The sequence below is a fragment of the Lissotriton vulgaris genome, unplaced genomic scaffold, assembly GCF_964263255.1.
Source record: "Lissotriton vulgaris unplaced genomic scaffold, aLisVul1.2 SCAFFOLD_570, whole genome shotgun sequence".
In the NCBI taxonomy this organism is placed as follows: domain Eukaryota; kingdom Metazoa; phylum Chordata; class Amphibia; order Caudata; family Salamandridae; genus Lissotriton; species Lissotriton vulgaris.
Genome location: NW_028255158.1, coordinates 582,123 through 592,913, shown reverse-complemented (window position 1 = coordinate 592,913; position 10,791 = coordinate 582,123).

Genomic DNA, 10,791 nt, shown 5'->3' with positions numbered 1-10,791 from the left:
TTAAATGAATTTATTTCGAATGCTTGTTCCAGTGCACTATTCTTTAGTTCATGTAACGTTGTGGCAGACGCGTTTCAGCCGGTTAGCTTTCTTCAGGGCCAGTTACAGAGACAGATCCTTACACATGGGGGTCATTTGAGTGTTGCAATGCCACTCTCAGTGGAGCATTGTCAAGACCCCTCCTCTGCCTTACAACTTGTGCTTCATTCATACTTCTTCGTGTTGGTATGTGAAGTCCTTTGTGAATACCCTTTACGTAAGTGGGAAATCCAAAACACCAAGTAGTGTTCCAACAACGTGGCCCTCGGATTTCACTCTGCCGCAGCTGCTTGTCTGTAAGTACCAATGTAAATGCTGAAACCACTCGTCTCTCCCTCACAGTCAATACTGCTCCTCTCTCCCCGCAAAGTGGTGTATTTACACTGTGGTAATGAATCTGCATGGGGGGCAACACGTTTGCATTTCCATACGAAGTCCAAACTGCTGGCTCCCGCATTGCTGCCAAATCGAGAGGGCGTGCCAGTTGCCAGTGCCTGCAAAACTGGCTAACATTTAGACCAAGCCCTACTCACTGTTAAGAAAGGGTCCGACACCGCCAGGTTGAGATTAAATTGATTTATTCAGAATGCACATTCCAGCGTACAGTTCTTTAGTTTATGTAACGTTGTAGCACGCGCGTTTCAGTCGGTTAGCTTTCTTCAGTGCTAGTTACAAAGATAGATCCTTCCAGCAGGGGGTCATTTGAGTGTTGCAATGGCCACTCCCAGTGGAGCCTTGTCAAGACCACTCCTCTGCCTCACATCTGTGCTTCATCTTGCACTTGATTCAGACTGCTGCATGCTGGTATGTGAAGTCATTTGTGAATACACCTTACTTAAGTGGGAAATCCAAAACATACATATATATATGTGTGTGCGTGTGTTAAAGGAAGGGCGTTTTTAGGGTTTAGGGTGGGTGCTGTTTTCCTTGTTGACAAGGGAATTTTGGGGTTTAGGGTGGGTATGGGTTTTTGGAAGGTAAGGGATTTTGTAGGGTTTAGGGTGGGTGTTGGTTTTTAAGTGGCTAGTGAATATTTTACCGTTTAGTGTGGGTATGGGTTTTTGGGTGGATAGGGAATTTTTAGTATTTAAGTCAGTAAGGTTTAAGTGTTGAGGGGTGTTATGGGAAAAAATAATCTATATATATAATTTATTGAGCCGAAACATGTTTGATGTTGACCGCTGAATAAAGATTTAGAATTAACTCACACACTGCATCGTCATCCTTGGAAATCAAGATGGTGGTGAAAATTTATAGAAAGATATATATATATTGCTGTGCCATGCAAGAAGACACCCACACTCCTGGTGTTTTTATCTGGTGTAACAGGTATTGGTTTGCCTTTCACCAATAATATTTAAAAAATGTCCAACTATATTTTACTTATGTTTCATTTTTATTTTTTTATGAATTAACAAGTCTGTCTTCTAACTTTCTACAAGACATGAATGGTGGAATTCCCACAAGTCTTTCTATTATGTTTATATTTGATTTTGACTGGTTTCTATAGAAAATAGGGCACTTTCATTAGTGGTGTTGTGGCTTTGACAAAGACCCAAGAGATCGAACCGCTTTAGCCTAATAAGTTTTGTTGAAAAACATCCTGGAGTGCGGGCGTCTTCTTGCGTGGCAGAGAGAGTACTCTCATTATTCCACATACGGGTCCTGCGCCCATTTTACCCTGCACCAACCCTGTGAGGTGGAAGTAAGTCAGAAAACTGCAGAACGCAGCTCAGAAGAGATATATATATAGTGGAGAATTGTGGAGTGGTGTGGCTCACTGGTTAGAGGCGGCAGACCCGTAAGTAGAGAACGGCCCGGGACCAGAGTTCAATTCCCGACGCGGCAGGGTCGCGGACCAGGGTCAAAACGGACTTGATAATTCTCGCCTCGGTGCCTACTCTAACCAGGGAACACACTCGGCAACTCTGGACATTAAGCTTGCCTCATCTCTACAACGGCCCCCCACAGACACCGGGGATGCCTGGTTTCACCTTGGAGATACCCAGAAAGGGACCATCTCACAGGGAAAACCAGGATGGGTTCCCCAGCGGTCTTCAGCGCCAGGATACTCCATGGAGTTGCAGTGTGCTTTACAAGTACACCCACATTTACATATACATACATATTTACTTTTTCTTTGTGAAGGCAGGAGTGGTACCTCTCCGACTTGCACCTTCTTCCTCATCATGAATAAGGACCGTGAGACCAACCTCTTTACGGCCAGGGCCCACTTTGACAGGAGTTGTTATTGTACAAGACCCCCAGCTCAACATCGCCTTCTTACCACTCTTCGGAAACCAAGAAGAAGAAACATAAAAAATGCCTTGGAAGAAGTAGGTCTCATGGGCATCCTTGGTCTCCCACAGGATTGTCATCTTCAGAACCAGAGTTAGTTAAAATAGGGCCTGTTTACCCTGCTCATGGTGGCTCCTCATCTGCACCTCAGCTGGACCCGATCCTGGAGCCAGTTGCGCTGCTTCCTGTCTTCCCAACTCCACTGGCGCTAATGTCCTTCTAATCAGATCGTTTGGCACCTACACCACAGCTGCCAGAGTTCCCAATAATGGGCATGGATCGAGTGGTATTCTTGTACGAGATGTTCAACATCTTCTTCAGGTCTTCGAACCCTTCAGGAGCACCTTCTCAAATTGGACTCCCTATTTTCGTGTCCATGATGATCAAGGATTGACTACCCTTATTAGCCGCGGCACCGGTTCTTAAAAGTGATAAACAAGGATAACCAACGGAGTGCTCCTCATGCACCCACATAACTAGCATGATGATGTATGCCACAGGTCCAGTAGTTCCAACTTTGTCCTCAGTCTTAATGCTAGTGGACAGCTACACTAGTCTGCCATTGACATCATTGCCGGTGCTACTATCGAAGTAATCGATTCCGCCTCCACCAGAGCAACACTTGGAGCCATTGGTACTTCCTCCACCTCCTACAGAGCCCCTGCAATAGCATAGATATACTAGGGATGCTCAAAGGCTGCTTGATAAGGAGAACTACAAGCAAGAAATCTATGTTTTTTTGGCTTGGATTCGGACACTCTGAATCTCTACCTATATGTCAATGAGGAGGCTGAAAACTCCTATGAAATACCAAAGCTGCCAACTGCCAGTGGCCTAGATACTTGACCAGAGATGGACATGGAGTTCCCTGCTGGGCCTCCAACTTCTGAGGTAATGTCACTTAATTTGGTAGTTAAAATGGCTGCTGTGGGTCTTGACTTGCAACTGCTTGCAGTGGATGTTAACATGAATGTCCTCACTGAGGTTCTTCCCCTGCATATAGCACTTTCACAAAAGTGAAACAAAAAAATTAGCAAGCATTGAGAGAGGTGATGATTTTGGTATCCTACTTAACCTAGGCGGAGTACCAAACAGATGCCTTGGAAACAAAAAAGCACATCTTATTGAACAATTTGGTGGTGGTCCCATCCTCTTAGGATCACCCCAAGCACAGTTATTGGCAAAAAAACATTCCCAACCAAAGGCCCTGCAAAGCATTATGGGATGATATTAGCAGTGGGTAGTAAATATTATATAGGGGCATATTTACAATAACTGGCGCATCCTTGCAAATCAGCCGGGATGCGCCAGTTATTGTGCGCCACAGCTACGCCATCATGGATGCACCGTATTTACAATGCGGCGCACCATGGGGCGAAAACAGCACAGATGCGTGACGCATCTGTGCCGTAAAAGTGGCGCATTGCTGGAGTTGCGTCGCAAGCGCGACACAGCTCCAGCAATTCTCTGGGGGCCCTATCTAGTTAATGCTGCATCAATCTTTACGCCTGCTTCAGGCAGGCGCAGGGTTTTTACGCATCATGGGCCTAAAAGTGACTGAGTGAAATCTTGTAGACTTCACTCAGCCACTTTTAGAAGGCATTCCTGCGCCGGAACGCCCCCCCCTGCGCAGGAACGCCTACATGTGGCGCAGGACTTTACAACGTGACGCATCTCCCGGATGCGTCACGTTGTAAGTACGCTGCACCATGGCGCAGGATTTGCGCCACCGCTGCGTCACAAAAGTGACGCAACGGCGGCATAAATGAGGCGCATAGTATCTAATATCAAAATAATTCTAGAAAGAGCTGCAGTTCAATTGGTGGTTACTAGATGTCCCTCACGAGTCAAATGCAAATACTTGATGAAAGGGTTTCAATGGTTTTGCATTTGACTCGTGAGTAACGACTAGTGGAACTGCAGCTTGATGTAAGAATAAAAACAACGCCTACATTTTCTTTTTGACTACATCGCCTTTGGGAATCTTGTTATATATATACATTACGATTAGGACTACCACTGAAACAGTCCTGTGCAGTAGCCACATCAGCACCAGTTTTTGGAGTCTGTAAATTGTTCTTTATGGCATAGTTTTTTGGATGACCATAGGCATTTGACGTTGAGCTGCCCTGAAGAAGTCCAATGTTTAAAAGGACGAAACGCGTTGGCTGATGGTCTTTTTAAAGAATTGAACAAAATTGAATAAAGGAAGAAGCAATACCAATGGTCTTCACAGACACTGTTATTTATAAGAAACTGCCATACTATATATTATGTGATCTTGACATTGTCTTAGTTACTATTTTTGTCTGTATATGTGGTGCAGCTCCAACCGTGTATAATTGTTATATACTCCCTGTTGTGGTGAAGCACTGCAGGGTAGGGGGTGTATGTGGAGATTTGCACACATGGACATGTGATTTGGTCGCAAATGACATAGGTGACTGATGTTTGGGTGCTGCATGTAGCTGTTTGGTCCACTGCTCACTTACTGAGAGATTAAGAAGGACACTAAAATCTCAATTATGTAATATGCTAGTGCAAATGAAGGCATATATCTGTAAAGAAGTATTGGTATTAAGCATCAAGTATATGTGGGTCTGCTTTCAGGCTCGCGCACCTCCAGAGTACCAGATACATTGTGATATGGCTCAGGGCCGGATGCCAGGGGTTCTGCAGATTAAGATTGTAATGCAGTGAGCCAGTAGCCGGGCGGCCCTCTCACAGCACAGCAAGGCCATCTGTATGCACGATTGAAGTGCATGGAGAGATACCTTTGGGCCTCCTTGTAGTACCTAAGTTGGAAGAGGTGAGATGAAGAAGCCGGTGCAATAACGAGCAGTTCATCCGACCAATCCAGAGCAATCTTTTACAGAGGACGTGTCTGTGTCAGGTCTGTCTTGAGTCCAGAGTTGTGATTGGGCCTCATACCTCTATAGTGTCACCTGTTAAATAGCAAGAGTAACTCTATGAGGCAAATGCAGTAAATCCCTTTCCCTTGCACCACTGGAGGCTGCAGTTTTAAGCCCTCCCATCAGCTCCTTGTCTCCTGAGCCCTGCTCCCAAGGGCTCAATCAAATTTCATGTTCTCCTGCTTGTTTGGGATTCCCACAGCTAGGCGGTGGATTCAGCATTTTTAAATATAATTTGACATTTTCTGGATGCTTTGAGAGTAATTCATCATCCTCTCACTGCCAGTGTTTGGCAGCCAACATGAAAAAATGTGTACAACGGAGAGAAATAGAACAGGGAAACTCGAAGACAGAAACTGGGGAGGCGGGGCCACCCCTACCATACCCAGTGTCACTCATCTCCCGCACGCCCAGCAGTCCAGGGGGTAGCACCAGTGGCGTAACGAAACTTGAGGGGGCCCCCCTGCAAACTACATGGAGGGGGCCCCCCTCCCATCCTCAGTGCCAGTCTAGACCGCTCAGGTCAGCGACCCGCCATTCTGCAGGGGATGCGGGGCGATTGTTACGCCACTGTCACCAATACAGCCGTTATAAGTAACACAGGATGGTGGAGTTAAAGGTTGGGCTTAGTCTGCCAGCAGGCTATCATAGGTGGTGGTCCATTTCTTACAGGGTCTCTGCCATCAGTACGCCGGGGAAGTTTGCCCAAGTTTAGGTGGGTTTCCTGATGCAGACTCCTGTCATGATATACAACATCGGGCCCACTCATCGTTGAGTTTTGACAAAAGTGCATCCACTGCTCCTTCTGGTTTCCGTTTTAAAACATTAGACAAAGCGACAATGCAGTATTTCAAAAGCAGATGTAACTACAAAGAGCACATTTTCATAATACATTTTTATTAGTAGACAATAGCAATCTTAAGAGGCATTGCATAGCTTCATACATACTGTGACCCCAATTCCATCACAGTCTCTCTCTCTCTCTCTCTCTCTCTCTCTCTCTCTCTCTCTCTCTCTCTCTCTCACTCTCTCTCTCTCTCTCTCTCTCTCTCTCTCAATGAGTCAGTCTCTCTTGCTCAGTCAGTCAGTCAGTCTCTTTGTCTCTCTGTCATTCAGTCTCTCTCAGTCAGTCAGTCTGTCAGTTTCTCTCTCTCTCTCTCTGTCAGTCAGTCATTCGGTCTCTCTCTCTCTCTCTCTGTCAGTCTCTCTATCTCTCTGTCAGTTTCTCAGCCAGTCTGTCTCTCCGTCAGTATTCAGACTCTGTGTCAGTCAGTCTCCACTCTCTCTCCACTCTCTCTCCTCTCTCTCTCCTCTCTCCACTCTCTCACTCTTTCCACTCTCTCTCTCCACTCTCTCTCTCTCCACTCTCTCTCGCTCTCCACTCTCTCTCGCTCTCCACTCACTCTCCCCACTCACTCTCTCTCCACTCTCTCTCTCTCCACTCTCTCTCTCTCCACTCTCTCTCTCCACTCTCTCTCTCTCCACTCTCTCTCTCTCCACTCTCTCTCTCTCCACTCTCTCTCTCCACTCGCTCTCTCTCTACTCTCTTGACTCTCTCTCTCCACTGTCTCTCTCTACACTCACTCCACTCTCTCTACACTCTCTCTACACTCACTCCACTCTCTCTACACTCACTCCACTCTCTCTACACTCACTCCTCTCTCTCCACCCTCGCTCTCCACTCTCGCTCTCCACTCTCGCTCTCCACTCTCCCCTCTCTCTCCCCTCTCTCTCCACCCTCTCTCTCTACTCTCTCTCTCCCTCTCTCCACTCTCTCTCTCGCTCCACTCTCTCTCTCGCTCCACTCCCTCTCTCGCTCCACTCCCTCTCTCGCTCCACTCCCTCTCTCGCTCTACTCTCTCTCTCTCACTCCACTCTCTCTCTCACTCCACTCTCTCTCACAAAGTAGTGTGCGTTGCCATGGGCGTCCGCAGAAATGTTTCCAGGGGGGGGCACATTTTTTACTTCATCACCATCCCCCTTGCACTCTTCTCCCCTTTGCCTTGCACCCTACTCGCCCTCTAACTTGCACCCTTCTCCCGTCTGCCTTGCACCCTTCTCCCCTCTGCCTTGCACCCTTCTCCCCTCTGCCTTGCACCCTTCTCTTCTCTACCTTGCACCCTTCTCCCTTCCGCCTTGCACCCTTCTCCTCTCTGCCTTCCACCCTTCTCCTCTCTGCCTTGCACCCTTCTCCTCTCTGCCTTGCACCCTTCTCCCCTCTGCCTTGCACCCTTCTCCGCTCTGCCTTGCACCCTTCTCCTCTCTGCCTTGCACCCATCTCCTCTCCGCCTTGCGCCCTTCTCCTCCCCGCCTTGTACCCTTCTCCTCTCCGCCTTGCATCCTTCTCCTCTCTACCTTGCACCATTCTCCTCTCTACCTTGCACCCTTCTCCCCTCTGCCTTGCACCATTTTCGCCCCCCCCCCCCCCATAGCCCCCCCTGCGGATGCCCACATGGTGCTTCTAACAAGAGTGCTTACCTGAGGGCACCATTTTGCTGCCTCATCCCTTCTCATATGAGCTTTGCCCTGGAGAATGCTCTCTCTGGGGGCCCCACTCCCACCCTTGTCATGGTCCCGAGCAGTGCTCTATGCTGCCTCCTGCTCTCTCTCTAGGGCTCCCACCATGTCCTTGTCAGCATAGCTGCCAAGGTTTCAGGTTGCTATGTGTGACATTATTATAATGTCAGTGTAACTATGAGTGACATTCCAACAACTATGAGTGACACTTTCTCCAGAACAAAATCAAGAAATGGAAACGATGGAAACAAATAAATATTAGGAAATGACACCCATTAGAGCAACAATAAACTCTAAGAAGATGTTATAATGGCCAGAAAGCACCAGAAATGGAAGGGCACACACACAGGTAGGGGTCACAATTCGGCGGCAAAGTGTAATTTTTTTCAAAATTGGGCAATTTAATAAAAATCAATTTGCTGATTACAGTACGGCGTCACCAGCTATCATTAACCTGTGGCTAAGAGAGTAAGTAGCATGGCTATTCTGAGCACATAACATTACAGTACAATGAGGCATGATTGGGAGGGGGTTAGGACACGCCCCAGGAGAAAAGGCTGACTGAGGTACACATAGCCTACCTATGAGGTTGTATTGTTTAAAAAAGACATTTTAGGGGACACGGACTTGCAGTAATAAATCCAAAGTTCATCGTCCGACACAGTTTGCAGGGCTCTTTGTGAACTTGCCTTGCCACCTTGCACTAACCCCTGGCTAGAATCGTAGACCTGCTCTTCATCTCTCCCACGGAAGCACCAAAATTAAATATGCCTGCAATGATCATCCCCGAGCCAGAACCCCTCTTTGCACCTGGCTGGGAATAACCCCTGCAATTAGGCCCTACGTCGCTCCCCACTCCTGGCTGTGCACCACTGAATGCTGCTGGTGCCTGTCCTGGGGAGCTGCGGCGCACGACTGCTGCTGTGCCTGTCCTAAGTTATTCGGCCTCATGGAAGCCATAATGAAGGGACTGGCACTTGCTAAAACAGTATTAAAATAAATATGTTGCACACCAAAATAACATTATTTTGATAGTGTAAGTGACTGTTATGGTGAGTTCACTTACAGTTGACAGTTCGTCTTCGCCCTCTTCTCTTCCCAGGCTAAGGCAGCGCCGTGATTCTGCACCGGGTTCTCTTCAAAGTTGTCTTGACTATTGGCGGGCCGGGCGGCTGCTTGGCCTGGCTCCTTGGGGTGGGCGGGCTATGCGCGCCCCTGGCCCCTGATGCCACACCTTGTGTTTGCGGATTGCGCATGTACTGTGTGCTGGCATTGACAAATGTAATGAGGGAAGGGCATCATTGGTCACCTCTCCTCGCCAGCCAGTCCTACCCCACCCGGCACGCGCATACGCGGCGGAAATCGCAAATGAAAGTGAAAGAAGAATTAAAGACAAGTCTGGAGTAAACAAGTGTGTGTGCGCCGCGCATCCACAGTCTGTCCGTCCCCGTCCCGCCGCCTGATTCATCAATTGATTCGGCACCAGCACCACAATTGGATATATAAATTTTATTTGCATCAGAGTGGCGTGCACTGCCACTGCCACACTGCCGTGTACCACCCTGCTGGCTGGCCCTGCCTCGGTCACGGTGCCTCCCCTGCCTGCATCAGACAGACGGCCGGGCCCCGGCCCCCCCCCCCGAAATTCGGACTTGACTGTCACACTCGAGTCGGTGGGGTCGGGCCCGGGGGCCCCCAGCCCGCCCGCCTCGTCTTCCCTCACAGTCACAGTAGTCAAGAAGTCACTCACTCACTACTGACGGCCAGGGCCCTGGCGGCCGGGCCAGGGCCCCCGGCGGCCGGCCGGCCCGCGCCCCGCACCATAAAAGATGAAAGTCCCAGTCAGCCTGAGACTCGCAGGGCCCCCTGGCCCGGCCCTGTCGGGGCCCCCAACGCCATGCGCCGCCACCATTTCAAACTCCGGCCGGCCCACGCTGCTCATTTTGTCACAGCCAGCCCTTAGCCCTACTACTGTGTGCGCAAGCAGCATGTTACGTGAGGGGCCCCTGGGGGCCCCCCGGAGCCAGTGGCCCTCGCGTGGCCCCCCCGCAATGCGGGGGCTGCGGGGCCTTGTGTTACGCCCCTGGGTAGCACTCCGGCAGAGAGGTCTTCTAGCCACCCTCTTGGCCTGGTGGCGGGCGCCTACACCCGAAGGCACACACCTGGGAGGAGGTGCTTGGGTGATGGGCAGGACCTGAGATGCTCAAGGGGGAAGCGTTAATGTTTATGAACCTTGCACTTCAATACAAATATTTTAAAATAAAACGGACAGAACCGGTTGTCCATGTCTTCAGAAAGTTTCAAAATCTTACTCTCCATGCAACAGATTGTTACTTTGTCAGGCTTGCGCCTCTGATGACAGAGGAGGGTGTCTGGGTCTTCTCACTCCTATGCCTTTGTGTCACAGGATCACTAAGAAGGAAGAGGAATGAGGAAGGGGAGTGGGTTGATGACTTCTAATTTATAATTCCTCTTACTGTCCGATCGGATAGCTCACCTTCAACCTCTGACTACTCTCGCTCTTCACTCAGATATTTAACTCCCTCTCAAGCCCGGATTCCTCTCACTGCACACTCTGTTGTATAACGCACCATGAATCATCCCTGATTCCCCTCACTGCACACTTTATTGTGTAACTCACCCTCAAACCCTGAATCCTCTCACTGCACCCCAGGGCACAAGTCCTAAATAAAGAAGTGGGGGGACGCTCAGAGACAGGAAGTGATGTCACGACAGGAAGTGACGTCACAGAAGGTAAAAAACCTGGAAGTGGGGGGACGCTCAAATATGTGAAGTGACGTCATGACCGGAAGTGACGTCACGAAAGGTAGATCGAATGTAAAGAAGACCTCCTTCCAAAAGTGGAGTGCCTCTTTTGTATTCGAAAAAAAAGAAACGTGAGTAAAAAGCGAGCTATTGCAGGAATACATTAACAAACATGAAATGAAAGCAGACATTGTCACACTAGGACACTGAAGTACACAACTTTTTAGGTGGATTTGCATAAGTGACATAATAAAATGTT